A 14,297-nucleotide genomic window follows, 5' to 3' on the forward strand; every position below is an offset into this window, starting at 1 on the left:
GTTAGGATGCAGTACAGTCTTTAATAATGATTGAAATGAAAATTATTACTCGGAAAACTGTAGAGTAATGGCATTTGCTTAACCAATTGTACATTTGTTTTAAGTAAATGGTACACTACTATTTGTATCATCTGAAAGTAACTTATACAGATACTAGAGGCCCAGCGCACAAAATTTGGTCCCTAGGCCCTAGGCCTCGCTGGCGATCAAAGTGCGAGCATCTGGTATGGGAGGGCAGGTCCCAGCTGACCTCTGGGCCCTGGGCAGCATGTGGGCCCCCCGGCTTTGACGTGCCCCCTTCCGCCTGAGTCACGATGCCCGAGTTCCCATGCAGAGATGCGGTGAGTGCGGCTGGACGCTGTGTATTGGAGCACAGTGTGGGCCTCTGGGCTGCCCAGTGGTACAACATGGAAGCCTGGCGGGCAGTGCACTCTCTCCTGGCTGGCCTCACAAACCAGCTCCTGCATGAACCCACAGGGAGTCCGACTGGCCCCTGCGGTCCTGGGGGCTGCAGCCCAGATCACCTGGAAGATGCAGGGATCCTGCCTATATGATTTCCACCATCCTCTTGACAGCTGCCAGAATAGCTCAATTCTCCCACCACAACTTCGTGTGTCCGCTGGAGAAACCTTGATGTTGTGCTGAAATTTGCCTGCCTGCGAGTTCCACACCCCAAGCCCAGCTCTGCCTGTGGGAGCCACAGAGACAAAGTTGGCCCAGATGGGCAAACTTCAACAATTCATAGAGAGCTGAGATATCTCATCTGAGATGTTGCTTTTCCAGCACAAACACCTTCATTCCCCCTCCCACACAGTGTTGAGACTCACCACCAGCCTGTTGGTCATCTCGCTGTTTGTCTGTCTCTTCTCTTGGAGGGGCCAGAATTGAGTGCAGAATTCTTTGTGAGCCTGATAGGTGCAAGCATGACATTCTCAAGTCCATGACATGACATTCTCTGGCCAGACCTGTGCCTGCCCAGTGTTCTTTGCTCTCTTTCACGTTCTCAGCCACTGCCTCTGTGTCTCAGGGACCCTAGAGCTGGTGGCCTGGGCACCTTGCCTTGTCTTTATTCTATTTCATCCTTACATGGAAGATTTTTTATTTTAATTGTTTGTTGGGTTTCTATAGAACCTTGGCAAACCTCTTTCTTAGCAGCTTGGCAGGAGCTGGTTGGGGAACACTTATTTGTTTCTGCTCCCTCTCCTCCTAGTTTGAAAGCCCTTGCCGTTTTGCTGGCAATGGCAGCAGTTTCACCCTGGGTTTGTGGGTCAAGGTTTTGGTTTTGGACCTTGGCCTCACTATCCAGTTAGACGGGTGCCCAGACCTGGCTCAGAGCCTCCCATTGAGACTTACCCAGGGTGGCTGCGGAGGGCAGGGCAGGGCAAGGCAGGGTTGGGGTGAAGTAAAGATGGGGTGAGTAGAGCGGGTGTGACTGGGTTGCATGGGAAATGGACTTGTTTCTCTAAATCACTTGGGCCTGGCGATGGCAGAGCTGGTAAGGTGGCAGAGGTGGCAATGGAGGAAGTGGATTTAACTGAGTCGTAGTCCTGGCTAATCAGCTGGGAGCCGCTGGGCAAGTTATGTGTCCTCTCCCAAATGATGACACTGGCTAGCACTGTCCACTGCTGCCATCTGTCAGGCACCCACTCCGGCACCGTGCAGCCAGCAGCTTCACAGGCATCATCTCATTCGATTATGGCAGCAACGTCGCAGGAAGGTCACAGTCCTGTGCTCATTTGACAGAAGAGGAGATGTAATTTCGAGCGATTAAATACGTTGCCCAAGGTCAAGAAGAAGAGATGGTAACTTAGAGAGGTTAGGTAACTTGCCCCAGGTCACCGTGTTTGTGCCTAGTTCAGCTGGGATTTGAACCCAAGTGGTCCGAGCGCCTGTTTTCTGAATCACAATGCTATGCACCACCCGCCCCCACCCCTCCATGTTGCTCAGTTCTATGACCTGTCATAATTCAGCCGCAACTCGAAGGTCCCAGAAGGACCATGTTCAGATCATTTGTCATTAGTGTGACAGCAGCATCCTGAAGCTTGTGTGTTTATGCTCCTCCATTTTCTACCTCGGAGCTAAGGCGGCCCGTGTTCTAGCCTGCAGGCACATGTTCAGGTAGCAAGAGTACGTTTCCCTCAGAAATGGTCTTATGGCAGGTTTGCTAACAGCATCTCCATATTCAGGGATAAAAACTCAGAAACAACCAAGTAAGAGTTTTCTTTGAATGGGAAGCCTCTCTAAAACACTGTTATTAATTATTCATGTTGGCTGAGGTTGTTTACTTAAAATATTTTTTCTTCTTGTAGACATAAGAAAAATTAATTGCTCTGGCCTTTTCTCTGATTTTTTTTGATGTCCTGGCATGCCAATGCCTGAGAAAGCTTAACACAGAGAATGAGTAATACTCTCTAGCTAAGGACTGGCATTTCAGTTGCCCAAGATTGTGGAAATGTTATTGCAACATGGGAGTCAGCCCTTGAGAGAAGAGGGCAGGGGGAAGAAGAGAGAGAGAGAGAGAGAGAGAGAGAGAGAGAGAGAGAGAGATGCTTGTTCTTTACTGAAAAAAATCCTTTCTTCTTTAAGGATCTTAATTTGCTTTCCTTCAGCACAACACAATATTGTAGTTATTATTTCCTTGGATTTGCACATTGCATTTTCATATTTATTATCACAACATGTGTGCATGTATGACAGAAGGTTAGAGAAATGTTTTCACATTGAAAGATAGCAGATCTGAGGCATCAGAACGGTCAGCAACCTGGTGTAGGGCAGGAGAAGAAAACAGAGAGCCTATTTTTATAGGTTTATGTACTTCCTATCATAGAGGCAATGTTCAAACTTCCAAGAAAACCCCCCAACACCTTGGCATAAATACTATATGGCACATAAAACGTGTACTCAGTACCTGTCAATTCTATTCTTCTTCCTCGCCAATAATATAACCATATTTACTATAGGCTTGCCATTTCCATAACTACAATTAGTTGGTGGTGTCATGTGCAAGTCAGATTTCTCTGTCTTGGTAGCTGTTAATTTATAAATTTATTTTGAACCCAGTACATCACTAGGCACCCTCCAGTACCACTTACCTAACTATGGTTCCAGCTTACATGGCTTCTCCTGTCCTCTCTCATCTGTTTGTACCTGGGTATAACTTAATCTTCTGCCTCTTTGTTTTCTTTCTGCCTAAGTGAGGAACAAGAATGCTGAGATTGTTCAGGACACACCTGTGTGCTGTTGCAGAGCGGCTGATCTCCAGGGAAGGCTGGTTTTGCCACACAGGTGGTGACTGGGAGGCCTCCGCAAGGCTCCCAGTGCAGAGGGGGGACACAACAAAGCCAGTGGATGTGGAGGTGGGAGTCGGGGAAGGGGGAAGGAATCAACCTTCAGCAGGGTATTTAGCAGATGCTGCTTAGTTACTCTGAGTGCCAAATTGTAATTTGAAAGGCAAATATCACAGAGGAGTAGAATTTTAACGTGTGTATGTGCACATACGCACCCCTACCCTCCTCCTTCTTTTCTCTCTAAGGTGCATCCTCTTCTACCTTTTCTTTCTCAAGCAGTTCCTCTTCCTTGACTTGCTGATAGAAAATTAAAGATTGAACCACTCCATCTGGGTTAACCCCATTCCCTGTTGGAGCCACTGGTCAGAGGTGGGTTGCCCCTGGATATGGCTTTTTTTTTTTTTAATGGAGGTTGAATCAGTACTGAATGTCCTCTGTACACTGAAGAAGGACTGCAGATAGAGCACAGTTACTATTACCATTTTAGGTGCCAGTGCAGCAGGCAACACAGGGGTCTAGATTTTGTGGTTTTGGAAGACAAGCTAAAATGCGTTGTCAGTTAGGTTTCTGGGGTTGTAAATGCAATTGGACTCTATATGGCTCGGATTAGAATGGGGATAAATGTGAGTCATTTAATATTTCTGCTGTGTACTTCCTGTCTAGAGCACCGAGTACCTCCCATCCATTTTCCCCCTCCAGAAGTAGTGTTAGCATGAGGAGGCTTGTCAGCTACTTACTCTCTTTTAGCCATCTACTTAACTTTTTTTGGACTCAGCTTCTTCATCTATAAAATGGGGTTGACTCCTTCATGTTGTGATAAATGGATAGTAGCCAATAAAATCAAGGGGGTAGTTTCCATCTGTAGAATAGCATGTGAAGAATTTTAACCTTAAAATATTGATTCTATTATAATATTAATGAAATAGGCATCTGAAAATATTGTTTCACTAACAAAGAAATGCATCCAAAAGAATAATGACATTATTTTGATCATTATCTATCAGACTGGCAAAGATAAAATATATTGATCATATGTAGTGTTTGTGAGACTATGGGGATGTTGGATCAACTTTTCTGCAAAGTATATTGTAAATATATTTAAAAATTTTAAATGGTCATGATTTTTGATGATGTGATCCCTTTTCTAGAAATGTATTCTAAAAGAAAATCAGAAAGGTACTCCAGTATATATTTATAAGCTGTTCATCTCAGCTTCATTAATAAGAGTGAAAACAGGGTATAAAATACATGTCCACTAGTAGGAAACTATTTAAATGAATTCTGATATACCCCAAATGGAATACTCAATGGCTGTTTTCAAAGGAAGATATAATTCCATGTTTATTGATATGAAAACATATCTAGAAAATATTGTTAAGTGGAAAGTAAATTATGGAACTCTGTTTAATATTATTCTACTTGGATGGATATACTTATATCTATAATTACATTAATATACATAAATACTACTATATTTGTGTATATGGTCTTCGGATGAGAGAGTTATTGGGGAGTGACTTTACTTTGTTCTTTATATACCATTAACCTACTTAAACATTTTTTATGGTGAACAGTGTTATGTTTTATAATCAGCCAAAACCATAATAATAAAGAAGAAAAAAGAACCCGAGGGGCACTCAAATAAAAGAAACTCTGCATTCTACTGCTTCTACTAATTTCTCTCATTTGTAACATGACCACTGAATTGGATACACTCAACTTCTGATCAGCTAAGCAGGTACACAGGCCTAGGCTATTTACAATGGACTAAAGAAACAGTAAAAGATAAACAAGTCTGAGATAAACAGTATAAAGATATGATATAAATTGGTGGGACCGCCATAAATAACACGCTAATCTATTTAATGAAATAATATATGACAGGCACCCGATGAGCCTGTGAATTGAATATCATGTGAAAATAAGGTTGTTGAATGTTAGCGTTAAGTGATAGGGGCCACCGCCGGGGGATGATAGGCCCTGCATTCAGTGCTGTGGGAAGTACGATTCTCTCTCCAGCCTCTTTTCTTTCTGAGAGACCCAGTGGTGGGCATTAGAGACTTTCAGTCTACTTTGCCTTTATTTTGGACTGAGACCTAGATGCTATCATGTAAAAATATCCCCACTAATGCATATTAAGATGTGACATGCTTCCTTTTTTTTATTTTGTATGCCTTTGTATCATTAACCTGAGAGGAAAAAAAAAAAGAACCCATATCCCGATGTGTAACTAAAAACCTCCCGGTGGGATTTGTTTAGTGTGAGAGAGTGATTAGTAATTTTTAGTGATTAGTAATTTTCTCCCTCAGGTGGTTTTTCTGCATTCCTGTAGAGATCGTGTACACAACAGGGCTGCCAAGTGAGAAGAAAAGACTCAGGCAGAAATATCACGCTTCAGAAAACAGTATGTGTGCGCGTGTGTGTTTTAAATAACTATTTTAGTTACTTTGACAAATAAAGTGCTTTGATTTGGAATCATTGCTTTTATGTCTTACATAATCTTTGGTTTTGCAAAAAGTTCCATTATGTATAAATTTTATACAAGGGAATTATATCTGTGTTCCCATCTTCTCACAACTCCCGTCTCCCTTATACCCTTTCTATTCCCCTCATTGGTTTTGGAAAGCAAGCCAGTTCTAAAAATCTTGGCTTTAGGAAACCTCAGGGATTTATTTGTAGTTTTTTAGGAACCACTGTGGAAATCACAGGATCGAGGCAGGAGGAGTTAAGCTTTTCAATTAACAAAAAGAAAAAAAGACTGTGAGGTCTACAATGAGAGCTCCACGAAGGAGGACCGTTCTTTAGTGTCCCTCCAGGTCAACCCAGTCCACTTCCCAATAGAGCGGGCATTCCCATGAACTCATACTCACCTGGGCAGTTGGGTCACTAGCAAGAGTATGTGGTTGTTTCTTCCTGCCACACCCTGGAGACTGGTAGTTATTTAGCATAGAGATTAAGCAACCTGGGTGGCCTCAGGATTTTCCCACTTGAAGCTTTCATAACTTTACTTTTGCATATCCATTGGCACATATACTGGGTCCAGTGACCTAGTTTGTAACTGCTAGGTCCTCAGAATGTGGCTCTCTGAACTCAAGAATGTGATCGGCTGCGTTTGGATTACTCTTTGGTTTCTAAGGCTAATGTGGGCACTTAGAACAGTAAATTAAATAAGCTTTAAAGTTGAGAGTTAATGCACTTACACTGACAAAATTGAATAGTTTGTTGACGAATCTTATCCAGTTGATGGACGTTAGCCATGGTCCCTTGCACTCCTCCTTATCTATCATCATCATCTTCCTTCTCCTCCTCCTCCTCCTCCTCCTTCTCCTCACCTTCATCATCCTCACTGTCACTTATGTAGCTATTGCCATTTGCAGCTACAAGTACCTTCTCATGCATTCTCTTCTGTCTTTATGGCAGTTCTTTGAGGCCCAGGAGGGTGTTGAGTGTCTCACCATTTTAGACATGAAGATGCTGAGTCTCTAAAACACACACCTATATCAGAGCACAGAAGAGAATCTAGATTTTCTAACTGAGAGCATGTTACTCTTTCTGAAGCACCTCAGGGTGGGTTTTTTTGGGGGAGTGACCAAGCACTTTAACCTTCGGCTGTGATCCTAGCCTGCTTTGAACTCTGATCTTGAGCAGAGACTAGGGTTACCTTTCAAATGCAAGTGATGGCTTAGAATGGATGGATTAGTCATTCTGCCAGTTCAGTGTAATTACCGAAGGAAATATGAGTTCCCCCCTGTTTCGTAAATTGGCAATGTGATGGTGCAGGGAAGTGTCCTGACAAGCCTGAGGTGTCACCTTGTGAGGTCCTCCCCAGAGATTGCTTTAGGTTACCTGTTCCATGCAATGCATGAACCACCCCCAGCCCTGTCTCCATGGATACAAACACAGAACTTGCTCTCTTAAATTCTCTAAATCCAACTGTGAATGGCAATCGCCAATTGGCTGTCCTAAGCCACCCAGGACAGCAGGAAGCATTTAAATGGACCAAAAATATAAAGTGAGACTGACTCATGACTGGGGAAGAGGCAAAGGTGGATGACTTTCCATTCCCTGACTGGAGAACTTGAATGGGCTAACATGCATCCTACATTTTACCACATCTCCCTTCCCATTCTGGCCTTCACCCCATTGTCACACCAGAACTGTAAGCTGTTGTGCAAGTTGGGAAAAAAAAGGGAGCTGGGGTGGGGTGTGGTGGGAGGTGGAGGGTGAGGGGTTGGGGAGGCTCAGAACAAAGTCTGGAACTGGTTAGCACTTAGAAGTTCCAGAATACAGCAAGTCTAATGCTCGGGAGGCATTTTCTATTTTTTTATTTTTATTTTTCAAGCCTAGTGCAGTGCCAGGCACATAGTAGGAGTTGCTCAATAAATATATGAGGGAATGATAATAAGCTAGTGTGGGCCTTTACTAACATCACCTGAAGTTTCCTATGGGTCAAGCTCCCAGTTCAAACTGTTGGCTTTGCCTGATGTCTGCCACTAGATTTGCCACTCTATTCTTGCTATCATTCGTGGGCCCCAGGCTTCGCCTGGCTTTGAGGGCCTGCTAATTCATAAGACTATATGCAGCTCTATATTCATTGCAGTGTCATTTACAATAGCCAAGATTTGGAAGCAGCCCAAGAGCCTGTCAGTTGATGAGCGGATAAAAAAACTGTGGTCCATTTACATGATGGAATACTACTCAGCCATACAAAAGGAAACCTACCTTTTGCAACAGCCAGGATGGACCTGGAGAATATTATGCTAAGTGAACTAAGCCAGTCAGAGAAAGAAAAGTGCCATATGATTTCACTTATATGTAGAATCTAATGAACAAAATAAACTATCAAACAAAGTGGAGACAGGCTCATGGATACAGAGAACAAACTGACAGCTCAGAGGGGAGGATTTTGAAGGCTGGGTGAGAAGGGTGAAGGGATTAAGCAAAGAAAAAAAAAAGAAAGACTCACAAACACTGATAGTATAGTGATTGCCAGAGAGAAGGGGGTTGTGGGGAGATAGGAGAGGTTATGGGGGGATAAATGTAGGAGACTTGACTTGGGGTGGTAAAAACACGACATAATATACAAGTGATGTATTATAGAATTGTAAAACTGAAACCTGTACAATTGTATTAAATCAATGTCACCCCAATAAATTCAATAAAGAGAAACCTAACCAAACCAAACCAAACCAAACCAAACCAAACCCTATATATAGTGGATAAGTGTGTGTGTGTGTGTGTGTGTGTGTGTGTGTGTGTATAATCAAGTGTATATGTGTTTTCTATTTGTGTATATATATTCATATTTGAAAAAGGTCTGGAAGGACAAACAGCAAATAGTTAAGGATGGATATACATGGAAAGAGAAAATGGAAGCGGATGATTATATAATCAGCTGATCATCTATAGCTCTAGTATCTTCTCTTTCCTTCTGCCATTTTGGACTATGTATCTCATACGAAGAGGAAATGAAAAGGTGGTTGCCCTAACCTAACCAGTTTGGCTCAGTGGATAGAACGTCGGCCTATGGACTGAAGGATCCCAGGTTCGATTCCGGTCAAGGGCATGTACCTTGGTTGTGGGCACATCCCCATTAGGGAGTGTGCAGGAGGCAGCTGATTGATGTTTCTAACTCTCTATCCCTCTCCCTTCCTCTCTGTAAAAAATCAATAAAATACATTTTTTTTTTAAAAAAGAAAAGGTGGTTAACTTAATTCTGCATTTCTTTGCATTTGTGTCTATGCCTCTTTTCTCCTATGACATGTTTGTGTCTGTGGGTTGAAATTATTGGGAAACTATTAGTGAATCAGAGGTCGTGGATTAGTGTCAGAGTTCATGTATCTGATTTTTCTTGTTTCCCATGATTTGATTGTCATGGGTAATATGTACAGCCAGGAGTAGATTAAAGATATTCAAAAATATTAATAAATATTAATAAACTATAATTTCCAAGAGTTTTATGTTAGAATGCAGATGACTCCTTTCTCAGGTTCAAAGAAAACCTTGAGCAAAATGATAAGGATGAAGCTTGGTTATGTCTCCTTTTAATGCCCATGCTCTCTAGTTATCTTGAATGGCAGAGATTTTCAAGTAGAACCAGGTCTGAAACGTTAGCTTCATCAGTTACCAATCATGTGAACGTGGGCCACTCGTTTAGTCTTTCAAAGCCTTCGTTATGGGGATTTTGTGAGGATTAAGTGATTTCCATGTATGAAAATGCTTAGTACACACAGCAGATGCTCAATGACTGTTTTCTTCTGATCCCTTTTTAAAAGGATTCTCTCAAAAATGCTTTTGGGTTTTGCTGTTCTCAGGGCATTTCAATGTTTACCAGTGCCCTATGGCTTAGGACTATCTGCAGATGTGTCACCTCTTTCTTTGCCCCCTCCTCTGTTTCCCTTCTTTCTTCTCCCTTCCTCACTCCTCGGTCATTTCATCTTGCCTTCTTCTCTTTCTTTTTACTTCCAGTCAGAACTCTATACCTTCTTCCCTTCCGCTTCTCCATTTAATTCCTAAGACTATTGGGGGAGAGACAAGTGGGTCATAGAGGAAAGAGAAAGAAACACAGTGTAGAAAGGGAATAAAAGCAACTCTTCCTGCTTCACAGTTGAGCCACACAGGATCGCTCTCATTTCCCCAAACTGTGCTTTGTTATATCTCCATGTCTTTGCATGTGCTGCTCCTTTTTTATTTTCCCTACTTTACTTGGCTAAATGACACTTGTGCTTCTGGTCTCAGAGGCATTTCCTTGGGTAGTGGGGGGAGGTCCTGGGCTCCAATCTACTAAGTCATATACTTCTGCTCACTGTGCCCACAGTGCTCCATGTTTCCCAGATCAAAATACTGATGTGACTAAACTGGAATTGCTCATTTAACAGTCTCTCTTTTCTGCTAAACTCTAAACTTTCATGCACAAGGAATGCGTTTCACTTGTTTATTTTCCCATTTCTAGCACTTGGCACTTAACAGGTGCTTGTTGAATGGAGCTGTAACTTGATGTGTTCATGGTCAAGGTGTCTGGGAGAGAGCCTGATGGGTTTTTCTCCAGCTGAATTCTGCTCTGGGACCTCTGTTCTGTTCTTACACTAAAGCTTTAGTCTACAATCTCAAGTAACCCAAAATAAAAGCAGGAAAAGGTATCAGATACTATCTGTGCCTATTTTATTAGAATAAAATTCCAAACCCCCTTAGTCTGGGGGTTATGACTCCAAGTGAACTTTTCATCCCTTCATCCCTCCATGAACCTGATGATGCAATCACAATCTTGCCAGCTTATACTTATCTTCTTGTCTTTGCTCATGCTGTTTCCTCAACTTGCAGGGGTGAATTTTCTCATTCTTTGCTTATGGAAAGTCTTCTTCTCCCTCAAGCTCTAGTTCAAATAATGGTTCTTACTTTTCAAAGTTATTGTGAGAATTAAATGAGATAAATTGCATAAATGCATAGCACAATGGTTACCATAGAAGAAGCACTCTGTAAAGATTAACTATTAGCATTTTTTTTTTCTCAACCAGATTTAAGCACAGAGAGGGTGGGAATCAAGTTTATACTATTTATATCTGTACTCTAAGTACTCAGCATAAGGCTGAGTATATAGCAAATGTTCAATAAGTGATTGAATAAATGAAGAGATAATGGTCTAAATCAGTGATTTTCAACTGGTGTGCTGCAATGATTTTAAAAACATGCAATATCTATTTAGTCAGGGGCAGTGACCTCTTTTCTCTTAGATTGTCAAATAAAAAAGTGACAACAGCCAACACAACAATAGCCATCCAGTGTGAATGAATGAAAATGATACCTATTTTTTGGGGGTGAGATCTGCAAAAATATTTTTTGGTGTGCCACAGAATTTTAGTAATTAGTTTATGTGTGCCATGAGATGAAAAAAGGTGGAAAATCCAGTAGGGCAGGCCACTTAGTGTATGTAGTATGCTATCTCCAGGCCCTATTAATTTTGGATAACAACAGTATCAGGATAATTATAATACATTAAAAATATTTTTATTGATTTCAGAGAGGAAGGGAGAGGGAGAGATAGAAACATCAATGATGAGAGAATTATTGATTGACTGTCTCCTGCACGCCCCACACTGGGGATAGAGCCCGAAACCCAGGCATGTGCCCTGACCGGGAATCAAACTGTGACCTCCTGGTTCATAGGTTGATGCTCAACCACTGAGCCATGCTGTCTGGACATAATACATCTATTTTTATAACTTTTATTTAACTTTTTGAATTGGTAGTACATTCATAGGTTTTAAATATAAAACATGTAAAAACTATTAATTAAAAGATTCTTTTTCTTCCCTGCCCTTTATTCAACCATCTTTATCCCTTTGATAACCACTATTATTGCTTTCTTATTATACTATCAGGGATAATTTTTAATGCAAATAGAAACCAATATAAATATACATATGCACCTTTTGTTTTATTTTTCTAATATAGTAAAATAGTATATACCACTTAATTTTAGTAAGTATAAAGATTTTTTTCATATTAGCACATTAGTAGTTTCTTAATTATTTTTTTTACAGTATCATAGTATGCCATGTAGATGAACTCATAATTTATTTAATCAATTCCTATAGGTTGTTGCCAAATTTTTCCATTACAACAAAGCTACAAGATAATATCCCTGTACTTAATTTGTTTTACATTTGTATATCTGTAGCAAAAATTCCTAGAAGTAGAATTGCTGGGTCAATAGGATATGTACTTTGAAACTTTGTTAGACACTGTCAGATAGCCCTCCATAAGAATTCTACCAATTCGTACGTAGCTCACTAACAACATATAACAGTGCTATTTTTTACGCAGTTTCGCCGACATAGTTTATTACCAAACTTTTGGAATTTTTGCCAGTCTATTAGGTAGAAGAAAACACCTTCAACTTCATCTAGTTTTATTTTGCATTTTATTACCAGCAGTGAAGCTGGACATTTATTTCCCTCCACTTGTTTAAGAACCGTATCTATTTCCTCTTCTGTGAACACTCGGTTCCTATCTTTGTGAACTTGTTAATTGGATAAATGAGTTTTCTTTTACTCTTACAGGTTTTTGGGTACTCTTTATATTCGTGGGAGATTAGCCTTTTATCTAGGTTTTAAGTTTTTGATATTTTTGCCTAGAGGTTACTTGGTTTTTACTTGTCTTATATCCCCTTCCTCTCTACCCCATGCCGCCCCCCTCCCCACCTGACCCCACCTCAAAAACTGTTTTGATTCTTACAGTGTGGCTCTTATCAATCTTTTCTTCCCTGGCATCTAGATTTTGTGTCAGTTATGAAAGCTTTCAACAGTAAAGTTATAAAGGAATTCTCTCAAAAATTTTTGTATTTATTTTACTTTTAAATATGGAATCTATTTGAAATTTCAGGATCCTTTTAAAGCCATTTCAAGAAAATATGTCTTTGGGATAGGTTTTCTAGATTCATCAAATAAAAATACAAATGCCCTGCTAAATTTGAATTTCAGATAAACAAAGAATTACTTTTTTAGTACAAGTATGTCTCATGCAATGTTGGGAGTTTCACTCATACTAAGTAATGATTATTTATCTTAAATTCAAATTTATCTGGGAATCCTATATTTTATCCTATATTATATCCTATAAATATATGTATATGTATATTTATAGCCTATAAATATATGTATATTTATAGGTTGGGAGCCACTAACCTATCTGCTTACATACTCTGAATTGTTCTAAATCTCAATTTAAGCTCTATCCGGGCCTTAGTACTTTGCCTCATTCTCTATTTAGAAGTTTAATGGTGTCATACAATGTCTGCATCCTTTTCTTATAGATTCTGAAGGTTGTATGAACAACTGGTATTCGAAAAATCAAAATACATTCATTTATTTACGATTGAATGAATGTCTAGTTCTTTTCTGAGATTCTAGCCAATAAATGCTATAAGAAAATCATGTCCAAGAGCAGTAAGAAAGTACCTGGTAACAGCGGAGAGCTAGTCCCCTGTTTTGTTGTAATGAGTTCCTAAGAATAGTTGGCTATCAAAATAATTATTTCAATTATTATTTCAAGAGGTTAGAGGCTAAGGTTTCAGGAGTTTAAATAAGACTTAAAAATTCTAAATATTCTCTTTGATTAAATCAGTCAAAAACCAAATTTAATGTTTCCTTTTATTTGTTACTTTTGAAAATATATATTCATGAGTCTTATTTCCCTTAGTATTCCCATTATGATTAACAAAGCACAAAGTTGAGATAAGATTTCCCTTCTCTCCAAAAAATTGTAGCACAAATCACAACCATTATGATAAACAGAGACTGTGTTGTCATTGAAGCAGCAAGTTCCCAGTTATGTTACAACCAATGGAGGAGAGTATACTTACCTCTTTCTAATTTACTTGATGCATCTCATTAACCCACTCATTCATTCAACAAATATTTTTTTCTTTTTGAAAAAAAATTAATCTTTATTGTTGAGATTATTACAGATGTCCCTCTCCCCCCCCCCATTGTCCCCTTCCACTTGGTTCCTGCCCCACCCCAGGCCCTCACCACCCTATTGCCTGTGTCCACAGGTAATGCATATATGCGTATAAGATCTTTTTTAGATAAAGGTTCATTTTGTGAAGAATTACACAATGCTACCTTGTGTGGGCCTATTGTGGTTTCTGGGGAAGACATTCTGGAGGCAAGTCAAGCGTCAGGAGGGGAGAACCAAGATGGCGGAATAGGTAAACACTGGAGTTTGCTGCCTTGAACAACCACTTCAAAAATACAACTAAAAGACGGAACGGACATCACCCAGAACCACAGGAAAGCTGGCTGAGGGGAAATTCTTCAACTAGAAGGAAAGAGAACAGCATACTGGGGCTCAGAGGAGGCGCAGTGCGGAAAATACAAAGTTACAGAGGTGCACGCGAGCGGGCTGATGGCTGAGGGTGCGGTTGTCGTTTTCAATAGGGAGGGAGGCTCAGGCTCTGAGCTCCAGTTCTGGGCAAGTCTCTAGGGACCCAAACTCAAACAGGAGAAGAGG

The sequence above is a fragment of the Myotis davidii genome, unplaced genomic scaffold (genome assembly GCF_000327345.1).
Source record: "Myotis davidii unplaced genomic scaffold, ASM32734v1 scaffold102, whole genome shotgun sequence".
NCBI classification, from domain to species: domain Eukaryota; kingdom Metazoa; phylum Chordata; class Mammalia; order Chiroptera; family Vespertilionidae; genus Myotis; species Myotis davidii.